The following is a 17,450-nucleotide window of genomic DNA, read 5'->3' on the forward strand; positions in this document are numbered from 1 at the left end:
GCGCTGGAATCAATGTTGGCATGGAATCGGTTAATGTGAATCCATACATCGACATTTGTTTCAGTTGGAAATACGTACAATTTTGTCGTACAATGAAGTATTAAAAGCTGCCTGTCACCACTTTGTTGTGGCGAATCGAAATGATTTAGTCCGGCAGTCAACAGGTTTCTTTTGTTTAAAGTTGTGCCCCTATATAAAAAAAACCTATAAAAGATTGCTCAATACCGACAGCCAAAAAAAAACAAAATCGAAGCTGAGCTGAGCAGTAACAACCTCAGGGAAGCATGGAACGGCATGAAATCTATGACAGGGGCAGATGATAAAGGCCATAAGCTCATCTCCATGCCTGGGTTTGACTCAGATGTACAGCTGGCCAATGAGCTAAATAAGTTTTACCTAAGATTTGAGAATCAGGACTTTGCTAATAAAATTAATGAATTAAAAAACGAGACTAGAGCCCCTCCAGCCCTAGTAATTGACAAAAAAAGTGTGGAAAAACACCTCAGACACACTAAGTCAAAAAGTCCAGGGCCGGACAATATATGTGGCAAGGTTCTCTCAACGTGTGCTGAACAGCTCTGCAGCATTTTTCATTTTATTTTTAACTTATCTCTTCAACAACAGCGGGTCCCTAAGTTATGGAAACAGTCCACAATTGTCCCAGTTGCCAAAATTAGAACCCCAAAGTCATTAAATGACTTCAGGCCTGTTGCCTTGACTTCATTAGTAATGAAATGTTTGGAAAAGCTAGTCAAAGATAGCATCCTAAAGCAGGTGGAGAAATCTCTAGATCCCCTGCAGTTTGCATACAGGTCTGGAAGAGGTGTAGATGATGCCACTATCACCCTACTGCATTTCTTGTACCGCCACCTTGAGGGGAAAAAAACACAGGCCAGACTGTTGTTTGTCGATTTTTCCTCTGCCTTTAACACGATCCAGCCACATCTTCTAGCCCAGAAGCTAATCAGTTATTTTAAACTGGATCTTAACCTTGTTGGCTGGATCATAGACTTCTTAACTGTTAGGTCTCAGTGCGTGAGGGTAAATGAGGTCCTGTCTTCTCTGTTGCTCTCCTCCACTGGTTCTCCCCAAGGCTGTTGTCTCTCCTCACTACTGTATATTCTGTATACCAACGACTGTTGTAGCAATCACCCTAACAGGTATATTGTCAAATTTGCTGATGACTCTGTGATTGTTAGCCTTCTTGAAGACAATGAGGTACAGCATGGGCCAGTTGTCAATGACTTCATATCGTGGTGTGACATGTCATTCTTACAGTTAAATGTGACCAAAACAAAAGACATGATCATCAGCTTTAGAAGGACTCCTCCCAGTCCTGCTCCTACACTCATTAAGGGCACAGAAATTGAAATTGTAGAGAGCTATAAATATTTGGGTGTCGTTCTTGACAACAAACTCTCCTTTGACTCTCATGTTGCCTCTACATCAAAAAAAGTCCAGTTCTTTTAATGTCTCGTCTGTGATGATGACTCTTTTCTATAGAAGTTTTATTGAATCTGTTCTCATGTTTTGTATGGTTGCCTGGTACGGTAATCTGACCCTGGCAAACAAGAACAGGCTCAGCAGCCTCGTCAAAGTGGCCAGTAAGATTTCTGGGAGAACCCAAGCCCAACTCATAGAACTGTACAAGAGGCAGATGCTTAAAAGAGCCTCCTCCCTCCTGGAGGTATCGGATCACCCACTTCGGTCTGAGTTTGAACTGTTGCCCTCAGGTCGTCGGCTGAGGGTGCCCACTACAAAGACTAATCGGTTCAAACTATCCTTTGTCCCGGCTGCTATTCAACTGCTGAACAGCAGATAGCACTTTATTCTTGCCTCTTTGCACATACTGCCCACTAATGCACTTTTGCTGACTTTGCTACTTTGAATGTCATGAATTCTCTGTCTCTAGTGCCCTGTTCTTAGATCTCAGTCTTGTATTGAATGTTGTTGTTGTGTGTATTTTTTACTATGATCTGGCTGCAAACCAATTTCCCGCAAGGGACAATAAAGCTAACCTTGAACCTTGAACCTTGAGCCGGTCAGCAAGTCGATTCATGAATGTATGTATAGACAATATTTTAGGCCAATAAAAAATAAATCCCACTCCACACCCCCTAATTGGCCAGTGTGGAGTATACTGCACAATCATTCTCTTTCTCTCTCTAAAATGTTACTGTTAGAGGTTGTGGAACAGTCTTACTACAAGTCTTGATAAATGTAGGTAATTCTGTCTTTCTCTCTTTCTCCTTTCATCACTCACATTTGTCCTTATCTCTTCTCTTCCCTCTCCAACATGCTCTTTCGTTGTCTTTTCTTCTCTGCGTTGTTCACTTCACTTTTTGTGAACACTGTGATCTCTTCTGATTCAAAGATGGCAGTTGGCATGTCTATTCAAAACAGCCCCGAAAAATGCCAAAGAAAATTACAAAACATTACAAAAATGACTCTCTTCATCTCCCTCGCCCTCTCTCTCTCTCTCTGTCTCTCCATCCATCCACATTTCCATCTCTTTTCTTTCCGTCTGTCTGTCTTGTTAGTCCTGGGAGAGACGCCAGGCATTCTGAGGGCTGGCATCCTGCATGGCACACCAGGTTGGGCAGAATGCAGGGCAAGAGTTGAATGAACACTTGTGATGTGTTGTTGTGATGTGATGCAAGCAGGATGATGGCTTATGGTACAAGCTTCACGCAGCGTTTGTTACTTGGAACCCTTATGCCCAATTCAGCTAATATGACTAATTCATCAGAGGGAGAGAGAGAGAGAGAGAGAGAGAAGAAGAAGAAGAATGTAAACAGAGAGTAATAAGTAAGATTTGGTGAGAGAGAGAGAGAGAGAGAGAGAGAGAGAGAGAGAGAGAGAGAGGGGGGATTTATTTCACCAAAGACAAGGCTGCAGCTTAAGTCCATGCAACACTATTAAACATTCACATAAATGACTTGCCAACTTTAGTGGAAAAGTCCTCCTCTCCATGCCTCCCCTTAGACCAGCAAGTTCTACTCTGCTCCTCAGTCATCCTACTCTGTGGATGACCTATGTTGTTGCCTCTCCCCATATAGGATTGATTGATTGATTGATTGATTGAAAATTTTATTAACAGTTTGCAGAATTACAGTACATTTCAAGCACAAACTCAATACAAAGGCTGTTAACTGTGAGTGGACGACCCAATTAAGCATTACACTTGTTTACAACAGGGTCCACCATGTTCAATTCATCAAAACATTTAGAGACGTACAAATAGACACTTCTATATAGACAAAGAACAGTACAGGAATTCATCATAATGGAGGTAAAAAGGGAAAAGAAACATATACAGTGAGGGGGAAAAAGGGGGGGCGGTGGGGGGGGAGGATCACAGTAAGAAGAGCACCACACTGTATTGTTTGAATTACTAACAAATTCTACATTCACACATATGAAAATAAAGAAATGTCAAAATAAAATAAAAAGTGAGGGGTGCTCTTTTCATCATACATAATATCCTTCCAGCCAATCACAATTTGCGTCCTCACCTTCATCTACAATGTTTGTGTTTACGCAATTTGCGTTTACAGAAACACTCAAAGCTGTCCATTCTTTGTCAATGGCATTTCATGTTTGTGTTAGGACAATATTTTTACACACACCCACCCTCAAAGCTGGACATAGGAGGGGCTAATGCCCCTCAAAAATAAAATTGCAACCAATTACAGAATCAACTAGAACTGCACTCTGTCGAGTGCCTACTTGCTTGTTGCACACAAGTAGGCCATAAATGGCCTACTAGTGCGCAAGCAGAGTGCGCAAGTACTGTCGACCGCTACAAACTGTCAGATCTCAGCTTCTCTTTGAAAGAACGATTGAAATATTGAATTATTAGGTTTAGCTATTTGCTACGTACCTACTTTTTGCACGTAAAAAAGTAGTATTATGAAGTATATCGTAATAAAGATGTGGATTAAAGGACCCAATGCCTTCGATGGTGATCGATCAGTGTCGGGTGGATTAAAGGAAATGCCTCTATGTATATGTATATGTAATTTGTAAGTTGATTAGCGGTATACTGTGGTTACTTTTGATGCGTATGCACCGTCCCAGCATATGACGTCAGGGTATAGCTAGCTCTCAATGATGACTATAGCTCTCAATGATGACGTAATAAAGATGTGGATTAAAGGACCCAATGCCTTTGATGGTGACGTATATCTCGATCAAGGCACAAGTAGTCATTACGTCATTTGCTGGGACGGTGCATACGCATCGTCCTGCGAAACTAGTACTTGCGCGCTCTGCTTGCGCAAGTAATGACCAATTTGGTCATTTAAAAAGAACATCATGGGAGAAAATCTAGCATGGCTGCCAGTCACAGCAGGGTGAAACAGAGTGCCATGTCCTGCTGCCTGGGGTAAGATATAAGGAAGCAGGGAGAAACAGAGTGCCATGTCCTGCTGTCTTGGGTAAGATATAAGGAAGTCTCCTACAGAGACAGACAATCGGAGTGAAAATACCAAACAGAAATGACAGATTAGAAAATGACATATGACCAAACATTACATTAGCAGCAAAACTTAATACTGAATGTGTCAACAAATGAGAAACACCCCCAACGCACGCACACAACCTTGTTCTAATTACTCAGATGAGTAAATAAATATATTATTGTATGAAGTGAAACGATTTATAGAGATAAACTGAATGTGTTTCTATATTTGTTGTAGTCAACATCCCCTTTAACCCATTCCACAAATTCTGTCACAAACGCACTAAGCACGCGTGCATGCACACTTATTGTATTCACTTAAATGTGTTTGTTGTTGTGGCGTTATCCTCCATTTGTCTTATTTATGAACAAACATATCAACACTATAATGATGAAAATGTAAACATATTTAATTTGTGCAGGAAGATGGGAGATGATTTATAAAGTTTTATTCGGAAACGGAAAGCATTCAGTTAGATTTGATCCAGGGTAACACAATTAAGAGCAGTGGTGTGTACTCTGTGATATTTTGCAACTGTTGACATAGATATTTTGCTTATTACACGGCCTAATAAATCCTATTTCAGTTGCGATCATCCAGAGTCAACTGGAGAGGACAACCTTTAACATCTGATTTAAGCAAATTGTCTCTTGGAATGTTTTGAGCCTTATATTTCCAACAAACCATGCCAATTTAATGTTGTTTTTGTTGTTTTTAATAGTATTGTCATACGTTTAAACTATCTCTTTACCGGGGACGTTGAGTGGTATTTTTGATACAGTAGAAACACTGGCATTTTTGAGTGCCACTTTCATTTTAATTTACACTCATGTTTGAATCAACACATACTGTCCCCATTTTATCTTTCCTACACTGTCCCCCTCTCAGCTACTATCTTAGATTCTCTACAGTCTGTCTCTCCTACACTGTCTCCCTCTCAGCTACTATCTTATATTCTCTACAGTTTGTCTCTCCTACACTGTCTCCCTCTCAGCTACTATCTTAGATTCTCTACAGTTTGTCTCCTACACTGTCTCCCTCTCAGCTACTATCTTAGATTCTCTACAGTCTGTCTCTCCTACACTGTCTCCCTCTCAGCTACTATCTTAGATTCTCTACAGTCTGTCTCTCCTACACTGTCTCCCTCTCAGCTACTATCTTAGATTCTCTACAGTTTGTCTCTCCTACACTGTCTCCCTCTCAGCTACTATCTTAGATTCTCTACAGTTTGTCTCCTACACTGTCTCCCTCTCAGCTACTATCTTAGATTCTCTACAGTTTGTCTCTCCTACACTTTCTCCATCTCAGCTACTATCTTAGATTCTCTACAGTTTGTCTCTCCTACACTGTCTCCCTCTCAGCTACTATCTTAGATTCTCTACAGTTTGTCTCTCCTACACTGTCTCCCTCTCAGCTACTATCTTAGATTCTCTACAGTTTGTCTCCTACACTGTCTCCCTCTCAGCTACTATCTTAGATTCTCTACAGTTTGTCTCTCCTACACTTTCTCCATCTCAGCTACTATCTTAGATTCTCTACAGTTTGTCTCTCCTACACTGTCTCCCTCTCAGCTACTATCTTAGATTCTCTACACTTTGTCTCTCCTACACTGTCTCCATCTCAGCTACTATCTTAGATTATCTACACTTTGTCTCTCCTACACTGTCTCCCTCTCAGCTACTATCTTAGATGCTCTACAGTTTGTCTCTCCTACACTGTCTCCCTCTCAGCTACTATCTTAGATTCTCTACAGTTTGTCTCCTACACTGTCTCCCTCTCAGCTACTATCTTAGATTCTCTACAGTTTGTCTCTCCTACACTGTCTCCCTCTCAGCTACTATCTTAGATTCTCTACAGTTTGTCTCTCCTACACTGTCTCCCTCTCAGCTACTATCTTAGATTCTCTACAGTTTGTCTCTCCTACACTGTCTCCCTCTCAGCTACTATCTTAGATTCTCTACAGTTTGTCTCTCCTACACTGTCTCCCTCTCAGCTACTATCTTAGATTCTCTACACTTTGTCTCTCCTACACTGTCTCCATCTCAGCTACTATCTTAGATTATCTACACTTTGTCTCTCCTACACTGTCTCCCTCTCAGCTACTATCTTAGATGCTCTACAGTTTGTCTCTCCTACACTGTCTCCCTCTCAGCTACTATCTTAGATTCTCTACAGTTTGTCTCCTACACTGTCTCCCTCTCAGCTACTATCTTAGATTCTCTACAGTTTGTCTCCTACACTGTCTCCCTCTCAGCTACTATCTTAGATTCTCTACAGTTTGTCTCTCCTACACTGTCTCCCTCTCAGCTACTATCTTAGATTCTCTACAGTTTGTCTCTCCTACACTGTCTCCCTCTCAGCTACTATCTTAGATTCTCTACAGTTTGTCTCTCCTACACTGTCTCCCTCTCAGCTACTATCTTAGATTCTCTACAGTTTGTCTCTCCTACACTGTCTCCCTCTCAGCTACTATCTTAGATTCTCTACACTTTGTCTCTCCTACACTGTCTCCATCTCAGCTACTATCTTAGATTATCTACACTTTGTCTCTCCTACACTGTCTCCCTCTCAGCTACTATCTTAGATGCTCTACAGTTTGTCTCTCCTACACTGTCTCCCTCTCAGCTACTATCTTAGATTCTCTACAGTTTGTCTCCTACACTGTCTCCCTCTCAGCTACTATCTTAGATTCTCTACAGTTTGTCTCTCCTACACTTTCTCCATCTCAGCTACTATCTTAGATTATCTACAGTTTGTCTCTCCTACACTGTCTCCATCTCAGCTACTATCTTAGATTATCTACACTTTGTCTCTCCTACACTGTCTCCCTCTCAGCTACTATCTTAGATTCTCTACAGTTTGTCTCTCCTACACTGTCTCCCTCTCAGCTACTATCTTAGATTCTCTACAGTTTGTCTCTCCTACACTGTCTCCCTCTCAGCTACTATCTTAGATTCTCTACAGTTTGTCTCTCCTACACTGTCTCCCTCTCAGCTACTATCTTAGATTCTCTACAGTTTGTCTCTCCTACACTGTCTCCCTCTCAGCTACTATCTTAGATTCTCTACAGTTTGTCTCTCCTACACTGTCTCCATCTCAGCTACTATCTTAGATTCTCTACAGTTTGTCTCTCCTACACTTTCTCCATCTCAGCTACTATCTTAGATTATCTACAGTTTGTCTCTCCTACACTGTCTCCCTCTCAGCTTTGTTATACCTTAGCTTCTCTATAGTCTGTCTCTCCTATACATTACCATCTTAGAGATGGTAAAGCTGAGAGGGAGACCCCTCTCAGCTTTACCATCTCTAAGATTCTCTACTACTGTCTCTTCCTACACCATTTCCCCCTCAGCTTTCTTACAAGCTTCCTCAATAGAGAAAATAGCACTAAAGCGAGCATGCATGCTGCCCATTCAAAAAAAGAAAATAAAGTTTTGGCTTTATGTTCAGCAGGGCTCCCATTTCTCCGAGGTGCGGGAGTCTTTGCTCTGACAGCTCAGAAAGGCCCTAAGCCCTCTCTTGTCACCGCGGCCAAACGCTCTCTCACGGTTCAACCCACCCATACGTACTCTCCCGCTGCCGCTGTCCCCTGGCGTCAGACTGACCGCACGATGTTCCGACAATTATTTGTGTCTGCGATGGGGGAGAGGGGCTAACGTGTTCTGACACAGAGTCACCTTTGGGTGAGACACTACCCTTTTCCACGGCTCTTTGAACCCCGTGGCATGAGGGTATACGAAGGGAAGACGGTGCCGACACCATTGCCTTCACATTTCACCTTTCGCCTGAGTGGCCATTGTGTGGGTGTGTTTGTTAAGTTAAGTTAAGGATAGCACACTGTCCTTGTTACTTTTCCTGGAGAAATAAGTACCCAACACTGCTCCATTCAGGGATAATTGACGGGTCACCGGTCAATATTTAGAATTATTACACAATAATGGCCGGCGACCCCGTCAATTATCCCGCTTATTACACAGCTACTTAATAAACAAATTCATAATTTAAATAAATTGTAACAAAAAGTAGCAACACAATGTATTTCCTTGCTTACGTATTGCGCTGGGTGGACACGGTCGCTTCGGAAAACAAGGAAGTGTTGATCAAATAGAATACATTTTTGGTTACTGCATTGTGGATTTCTCGCATCAAATGTTTTCAAAAACTTTCCAGAGAGCAATGTTTAGTTGTACATGACATTGTGTGTTTGTTTACATGGCTGTCACGTTGGATACGGCATAAAGTTCAAGCAGCGCAGACTAGAGTTCTCATCGGGCCCGAAATTTGAAGCCCGGCACGGCCCGGCCCTAACTGGTTCAGCCCGAAGCTCGGCCCGACCCTAAAGATTTCCATAATGTTAGGCCCGAAGCCCGATGAAGCCCGGGGAAAAAAAGAAAAAAAAAGAACGCCACTTTAATGCATGGCCAGCGCAGCGGCGTGCGCCGTCAGTGGTTCAGTGTGTGTCTGTGTGAGAGTGAGAAAGGAGTTCAATGGACTTATCGCCGAAATAAAGGATTTATGTAGCTCACGTTAGACTGTCTGTTAATGTACCATTTCCATATCATTCTAATGGATTCCATTTCCAGTGGTGGTGAGTAGCTCCCCTTAGTTTCCTCTGAAGTGAAGCAGCTATGTCCAAGACCCCAAGTATCGTCCCCGTTGCGTTCGGTGTCCAAAAGAACAAACATAGCCTACAAAGTTTACAAACCATCCACGCACCCGCTCATGGCGTGTCTCGACAGCTTAGAGATCTGTTATTTTAAATCGGGCACATATAACGAGGAGCGCCGCCGCACTGAGGGACGGCGGTTATAATACTAATCATTTTGTAAATCAAATAGCCTGTAGCCTGCAGTGGACTGTAACATTGCGTGGTCATCATACACTACAGAATTATATGGAACGGTTGGTGACTATTAGCCCGTCTCCGGACCCCCCGGGTTGAGCTCCTTTGGACCGCTGTCCAAAGGAGCTCAACCCGGGGGGTCCGGAGACGGGCTAGGTGACTATATGACGTTGATTAGCTGGCCTAATGATTAGGTTATTCATTTCATCGCAGCCAGCTGGGTTTAACGAGATGGCTCTGTGCAACTGTTTTCGTCATGTTGCAGTCACACGATAGCTGAATCAGATATCGTGTGATAATCCGATTGATTTATAAAACATTTAGCATATGAACTGAAGCTCATTTGGTGCGCCGCAAACCAGAGGCCAGCCAGCGGTATAAACAACCACCCCACCGTTCACTTCTCTCTGCTCATGCCTGCGCACTGTGCGCAGTCAGTAATCCAAGCCCCCTGCCTCCACTCCTCCGTCTTCCTCCTGTCACAATTAAGTGAAGCCCTCTTTATAATAAATACATACTTGTAGGCAGTATAGCCTACACATTACACAAATAACAGAATTGCTATTTTTATTATAATAACATTCTTGAAAAAAGGAGAAAGAGAAAGAAAAAAGAAAAAATCACGGAAAATCACAGAGCCCGAGGCTCGGCCCGGCCCGACTAATTAGCATAATGTTTTGGGCCCGGCCCGGCCCGAAAATGTCGGGCCGGGTCGGGCCGGGCCGGGTTCGGGCAGAAAATGAGAACTCTAGCGCAGACAGGTGTTCTGAGGCTTTGATCAGAGAGTCTGTTATAGAGCACATCGGTCATTATCCAGAAATAACACAATTATATAATAACACATCTGAGCAAACAGAAGCATTCAACCAAGCCGTGTAATATTAAATAAACTTGAACTGTTAAAAGTGAAGCCACTCAAAGACGGTTTGGTTTGTGTTCCTGATGAGTTTGTTTGTTTGCCTTGTTGGCTTGTGTTCGTCCAACTGGACAGACAGCCGGTACGGCCACATAATTGTGTGTGTGTGTGTGTGTGTGTGTGTGTGTGTGTGTGTGTGTGTGTGTGTGTGTGTGTGTGTGTGTGTGTGTGTGTGTGTGTGTGTGTGTGTGTGTGTGTGTGTGTGTGTGTGTGTGTGTGTGTGTGTGTGTGTGTGTGTGTGTGTGTGTGTGTGTGTGTGTACAGTATCAGATTGCCCGTCTGCCGTTGTACAATGCCAGTCTGTTGGTCTGTGGAGCAGGACAGGATGACTGCGTGGCTGTGTAGCGTAGCAGCAAACAGTATGAGAGGGAGAGAGGAGGGAGTCACAGCTTAGCGAGCTGTTAATATAAGGAGGTGTGGACAGGCCTGAAAGCCTCCCAGTGAAGCCCAGGGCGTGGACACCAAACTGGGCTGCCACCCAGCATCACCCCAGCCCTGGGAACCGGAGCCAGAAAGCAGGAACTTGAAGGAAAAACCCCAAAAGATACCATGACGTTTTGAAATCTTAGCTTATTTTTCTTAGCGGGGCCCTTGTCACAGTCCAGGCCAGATGTATGTGTGTTGGCTCTTTATAGCTTCACCCAAGTGTGAGGTTTGTTAGCGTTCTGTCATTCAAACTGATGCTAACTGCTAGCCTCAAGCTTAGATTGTTTTACAGGTCGTAGTATACTGATTGCTTTAAAAAAAAAAAAATAGTGCTAACAGAGCCTTTTAGGCTAAATGTGGAAAGTTAGATTTTAGCAGGTTTACAGGCTACCATGTTGACAGTTCCACCACTAGGCACGTGCATGAGCACCACACCCTGCGGGGCACCACCATGCCGAGGGGGCAACTACATCACACACTGCAGGGCACCACCATGCTGAGGGGGAAACTACATCACACACTGCAGGGCACCACCATGCCGAGGGGGCAACTACATCACACACTGCAGGGCACCACCATGCCGAGGGGGCAACTACATCACACACTGCAGGGCACCACCATGCCGAGGGGGCAACTACACCACACACTGCAGGGCACCACCATGCTGAGGGGGAAACTACATCACACACTGCAGGGCACCACCATGCCGAGGGGGAAACTACATCATACACTGCAGGGCACCACCATGCCGAGGGGGAAACTACATCACACACTGCAGGGCACCACCATGCTGAGGGGGAAACTACATCACACACTGCAGGGCACCACCATGCTGAGGGGGAAACTACATCACACACTGCAGGGCACCACCATGCCGAGGGGGAAACTACATCATACACTGCAGGGCACCACCATGCCGAGGGGGAAACTACATCACACACTGCAGGGCACCACCATGCCGAGGGGGAAACTACATCACACTGCAGGGCACCACCATGCCGAGGGGGAAACTACACCACACACTGCAGGGCACCACCATGCCGAGGGGGAAACTACATCACACTGCAGGGCACCACCATGCCGAGGGGGAAACTACACCACACACTGCAGGGCACCACCATGCCGAGGGGGAAACTACACCACACCCTGCGGGGCACCACCATGCCGAGGGGGAAACTACATCACACTGCAGGGCACCACCATGCCGAGGGGGAAACTACACCACACACTGCAGGGCACCACCATGCCGAGGGGGCAACTACACCACACACTGCAGGGCACCACCATGCCAAGGGGGAAACTACACCACACTGCAGGGCACCACCATGCCAAGGGGGAAACTACATCACACACTGCAGGGCACCACCATGCCGAGGGGGCAACTACACCACACACTGCAGGGCACCACCATGCCGAGGGGGAAACTACATCACACACTGCAGGGCACCACCATGCCGAGGGGGCAACTACACCACACACTGCAGGGCACCACCATGCCGAGGGGGCAACTACACCACACACTGCAGGGCACCACCATGCTGAGGGGGCAACTACACCACACACTGCAGGGCACCACCATGCCGAGGGGGCAACTACACCACACACTGCAGGGCACCACCATGCCGAGGGGGCAACTACACCACACACTGCAGGGCACCACCATGCCGAGGGGGCAACTACACCACACACTGCAGGGCGACCACCATGCCGAGGGGGAAACTACATCACACCCTGCAGGGCACCACCATGCATGCCGAGGGGGCAACTACACCACACACTGCAGGGCACCACCATGCCGAGGGGGCAACTACACCACACACTGCAGGGCACCACCATGCCGAGGGGGAAACTACACCACACACTGCAGGGCACCACCATGCCGAGGGGGCAACTACACCACACTGCAGGGCACCACCATGCCGAGGAGGCAACTACACCACACACTGCAGGGCACCACCATGCCGAGGGGGCAACTACACCACACACTGCAGGGCACCACCATGCCGAGGGGGCAACTACACCACACTGCAGGGCACCACCATGCCGAGGGGACAACTACACCACACTGCAGGGCACCACCATGCCGAGGGGGCAACTACACCACACTGCAGGGCACCACCATGCCGAGGGGACAACTACACCACACTGCAGGGCGACCACCATGCCGAGGGGGCAACTACACCACACTGCAGGGCACCACCATGCCGAGGGGACAACTACACCACACTGCAGGGCGACCACCATGCCGAGGGGGCAACTACACCACACACTGCAGGGCACCACCATGCTGAGGGGGCAACTACACCACACACTGCAGGGCACCACCATGCTGAGGGGGCAACTACACCACACTGCAGGGCACCACCATGCTGAGGGGGCAACTACACCACACTGTAGCATTAGACCTTTATAGGCAGTAATATAATCCTCTACTGATATTTTCTCCAACTAAATAATCACAACTTGCATGGGTCCTCAAGTTGCATATTGTTAGTCTCATATAGCATGATTGCCTAAGTCATTTTTTGAAGGTTTTTACGAAAGAGAAAATTAACAGCTTGACTTATGCTGCATTCACATGGAATCAGGCAAGCGGCAGACGACAAACCATTCATTTTAGTGAACGGGATCAGGACGGTAAACGGGACAGGACGTTCTGTGCCGTCCAGCAGGGGGTGCACACGCAGATCCGACACACCAAAGGTCCGAAGCGCGGGGACATGCGATGCGATGCGAAAATGCGATGGTTCGACATGCGCTGCTCCCGTGCTTGCGGTTATAGTTAGGTTAGGGATTGAGGTTTCGGATCAATAGTATGTCGGAACTAAAGCCTGTAGCAGGTGGTGCCGTTTGCCGTCTACCACTTGCCTGATCCCATGTGAATGCAGCATTAGGCAAATTAAGCCAAATCTTACAGACTTACAAACAGAATGCTTGTTACATTCAATATAATTGCTGCCTTAATCAATCAAGTTAGCCTCATAGCATACTTGCCTACGTCATTTTTGGAAGGTAACAAGCATTCTGATGCACAATGAAGCAGCAGTGTTAGGAGAGTAGAATTAGGCAGAAATGTCCATTTGGCCAAACAATAACGATAACAATATCCTATATATGTAGATCTGCTCAAAGCTGAAGCGAGTTAAAGGGTTAATTGGTATTAGCATTAGGACAAATGGCGGAAGTAGACAATCTACATGCTGAAACGCACGTTTTTGGAAAAAAAAACATTTGAAAATGTCTGTCAGAGCTGCGGGCTCTCTTGTGCTTATCGTATTAGAATAGGAAGACTAATGTCTAAGACTGATGACAAATGTTTGCTCATGCTGTTCGCCTATTGTCATAAAATCTCGTGACATGCCCTGAATGGGGACACTGGGGTTTGTGTGGCTATAATTACACACAACAAAATTCAAACTACTGTACTTTGGCAACTAATAAATAATTGACTTGACTGGTGGAATTCTGAATCCACTAATAGCCATTGTGGCTGAAAGCAGCCAGCCATGTCCAATAGCTAGGATGGAGGGGTGAGCTGGCCACAGAAGGGGGCCGAAGAAGGGAAGGGATGGAGGATGTGTTTAATGTTTCATGGTCAGACTCTCAAAGTGTGGACCTCTGCGGGCACTCACTGGATAGCTCTCTGGCTCTCTGTCAGACACAGACCCTCTTCTACAGAAACACAGCCAGCTTGACAGAGCGAGGGGAGAGAGTTTGGATGGATGGATGGATGGATGGATGGATGGATGATAGATGGATAGATGGATAGATGGATAGATTAGAAAGCTCTGACGAAAGACAGCAAATATTTCTGTTGTGCATGTTGGCGTAATATAGATCTTGACGTACTGTAGGAAATAAGACATTTTTAATGCAATGACGCATACTCTTACAGAGAGAGACAGCGGGAGAGAGAAAACGAGTGGTCATGGGGCAGAGGACTTCTGTTTCATGCATGCACAGCTGTGCTGTTGAATCGGGTCAAGCTGTAATGGGAAAACCATAACGCCCCATGTGACTCCTCTCCTCTCCTCTCCTCTCCTCTCCTCTCCTCTCCTCTCCTCTCATCTCCTCTCCTCTCCTCTCCTCTCCTCTCCTCTCCTCTCCTCTCCTCTCCTCTCCTCTCCCCTCCCCTGCCCTGCGCTCCTCTCCTCTCCTCTCCTCTCCTCTCCTCTCCTCTCCTCTCCTCTCCTCTCCTCTCCTCTCCTCTCCTCTCCTCTCCCCTCCCCTCCCCTCCCCTCCTCCCATCCCCTCCCCTCCCCTCCTCTCCTCTCCTCCCCTCCCCTCCCCTCCCCTCCCCTCCCCTCCCCTCCCCTGCCCTGCCCTGCGCTCCGCCCTCCCCTCCCCTCCCCTCCTCTCCTCCCCTCCCCTCCTCTCCTCTCCTCTCCTCCCCTCTCCTCCCCTCCCCTCCCCTCCCCTGCTCGGCTCTTCTCTCCTCCCACCGCCACATTACTATAACCTCTTAAATTAACAGCAGCTTACGCTAAATGCCTTATTTTTCACAAGAATGTCCAGAGAAATCAAGTGGCGTCTTAGAAGGCTCTTTATTGTCGCCGTGTGCTCATCCCATCAACATGCTAAGGTACTTCACACATGACCCCTCCATGCATACAGGCAGAAGAGATGGTTGATGTTCCTCATTTCATGTGGCAGCGTTCACGCCTCGGCTTTGATTCCATTACTTTGAGTGCGCTCTCGAGTGGACCTGCTGCTCTCAAGGCGTATATGTACGCGTCTATGCGTGTGTATGTGTGTCCATCTTTGTAATTCTCCCCTCATTTCCTTGAAGATAAATGTCTTGATTTGCGGTGTGTGTTTGAGAGTGTGTGTGTGTGTGTGCGTGCGTGTGTGTGTGTGTGTGTGCGTGCGTGCGTGCGTGCATGTGACTGTGTGTGGGCGTGTGTGTCACAGGCTTCCTCAGTTCTCAGTGGGGGGTGTGGTCCATTAAAGTTAGTGAGGGTCTGTCGCATTGAGACTTCTCCCGCTTGGCTCTTGATCCTGGCGGTGCGCTGCACCCCGCGCCACATCAAACACACAGCCCAGGTTCCCATTGACACACACACGCGCGCGCACGTGCGCGCGCACACACACACACACACACACACATACACACGCACACACGCACACACACTCACCCGGCTGGAGACTTGAAGAGCCGAGACTTTATTAAACGTGTTTGGTGTGAGGATGAATTTTAATAAAATTAGAGCGATGATGAAAGGGAGAAGGGGGTCTTTTGGGGTTTTTGTTGAAAGGAATGTGTCAAAAGGAATTGCATGCACATGTGTGCGTGCGTGTGTGCGTGTTGTGCTGCTATCTCTGTGAGAAGAACCAAATGTCCTGGCATGATGAAATGATGAGGTGTATTATGTAAAGTGAGGACATCTTGCTCGTCCTCACGTTCCAACAGGCTGTTTTTGGGGGTTAGCATTAATAAGGTACCATTAAGGTGAGAGTCAAGGTTCGTGGTGTACAGTAGTGGTGATGGTTAAGGTTGCAGATTTAGAGGTTATGGAATTAATGTATGCAATGCAAATGAGTCTAATGTCCTCACAGGTACAGTATATATATATGTGGCAACCCCCTTCCTGCCACCCCACTGAGAAAGAGTCGGCTATTAGATATCCGTCTAAAGCCGGTCTATAATTGGTCTAAACATGAAAGCATGTCCAACTGGGGGTCCTTGAAATGAAAATGGTTGAAAATAAAAAAAAAATTGAATAAAAAGAATTGTCTCTTTTGGGGGTCCTTAGCATATATCTTAGCATATATTTTCAAATGTGGGTCCGTGGGCTAATGAGTGTCGATTTGGGGGTTGACATTAAATAGTTTGGGAACCACTGTTTTAGCGGTCTAGGCTTATCTTGATTAAAGTCAAAGTCAAAGTCGTCAAAGTCGTACTATTTGTCACACACGTTACCGCAGTGAAATTTGTTCTCCGCATTTGACCCATCTCTTGGAGCAGTGAGCCGCAGCCAAGGAGCGGTGAGCTGCAGCCGTGCCGCGCTCGGGAATCATTTGATTAGTTGATTAGCTGTTTTTAAATGTCTATATATAGACCGTCTAGATGTTGAAACAACCACGTTTCAACATCTAATCTAAGCTATAGCCCGCTAACAACCTTTCACTTTTAGACTAGTTATAACCCGTTTAGACGTATTTTACACGTCTGATAGCCTGAAAAATGCTCAGTGGGTTCCTGTCACCTTGAGCTGATCTGCCATCGTTTTGTAACCCTGTGCAGCGATGAGCCTCTCTGGGATCGTTGCCTCTGCCCTGGGCTCTAGCCACTGAGGAAGGGTCTGTTACAGACCTTACAATGTGCGTGCGTGCGTGCGTGCGTGCGTGCGTGCGTGCGTGCGTGCGTGCGTGCGTGCGTGCGTGCGTGCGTGTGCTGTCATCATCATGCTTACTCACTCACAGGTGACGTGACAGACATTGTTGGAGGTGATGTCACCTTAGTGCCCTCAGAATAGGTTTCGACAGGTGGAGTGCATGCGTACGTACGTGTGTGTGTGTGTGTCTGTCTGTGTGTGTGCGTGCATACTAGTGTCTGTGTGTGGACGCTGGTATTTCCACGAGCACGAGTGCGAGTGGACGAGCACAGTCCATGCACATATCCGCTTACGTGGGCACAGGTGTCATTTGCTTATCATGTGGATGTGTCCTTGTATGTGCATTTCTGTGTGTACGGGTACCTTGATACTGCGCTTGCTGTCATGTGCGATTTGAGGCCAGTTCAGTCACTGTCAGATCTGGGGCCAGTTGGTGTTGTGGGGTCTCTGTTTATCTGCTGGCTGTC

The sequence above is a fragment of the Electrona antarctica genome, assembly GCF_951216825.1.
Source record: "Electrona antarctica genome assembly, chromosome: 10".
Lineage (NCBI taxonomy): Eukaryota > Metazoa > Chordata > Actinopteri > Myctophiformes > Myctophidae > Electrona > Electrona antarctica.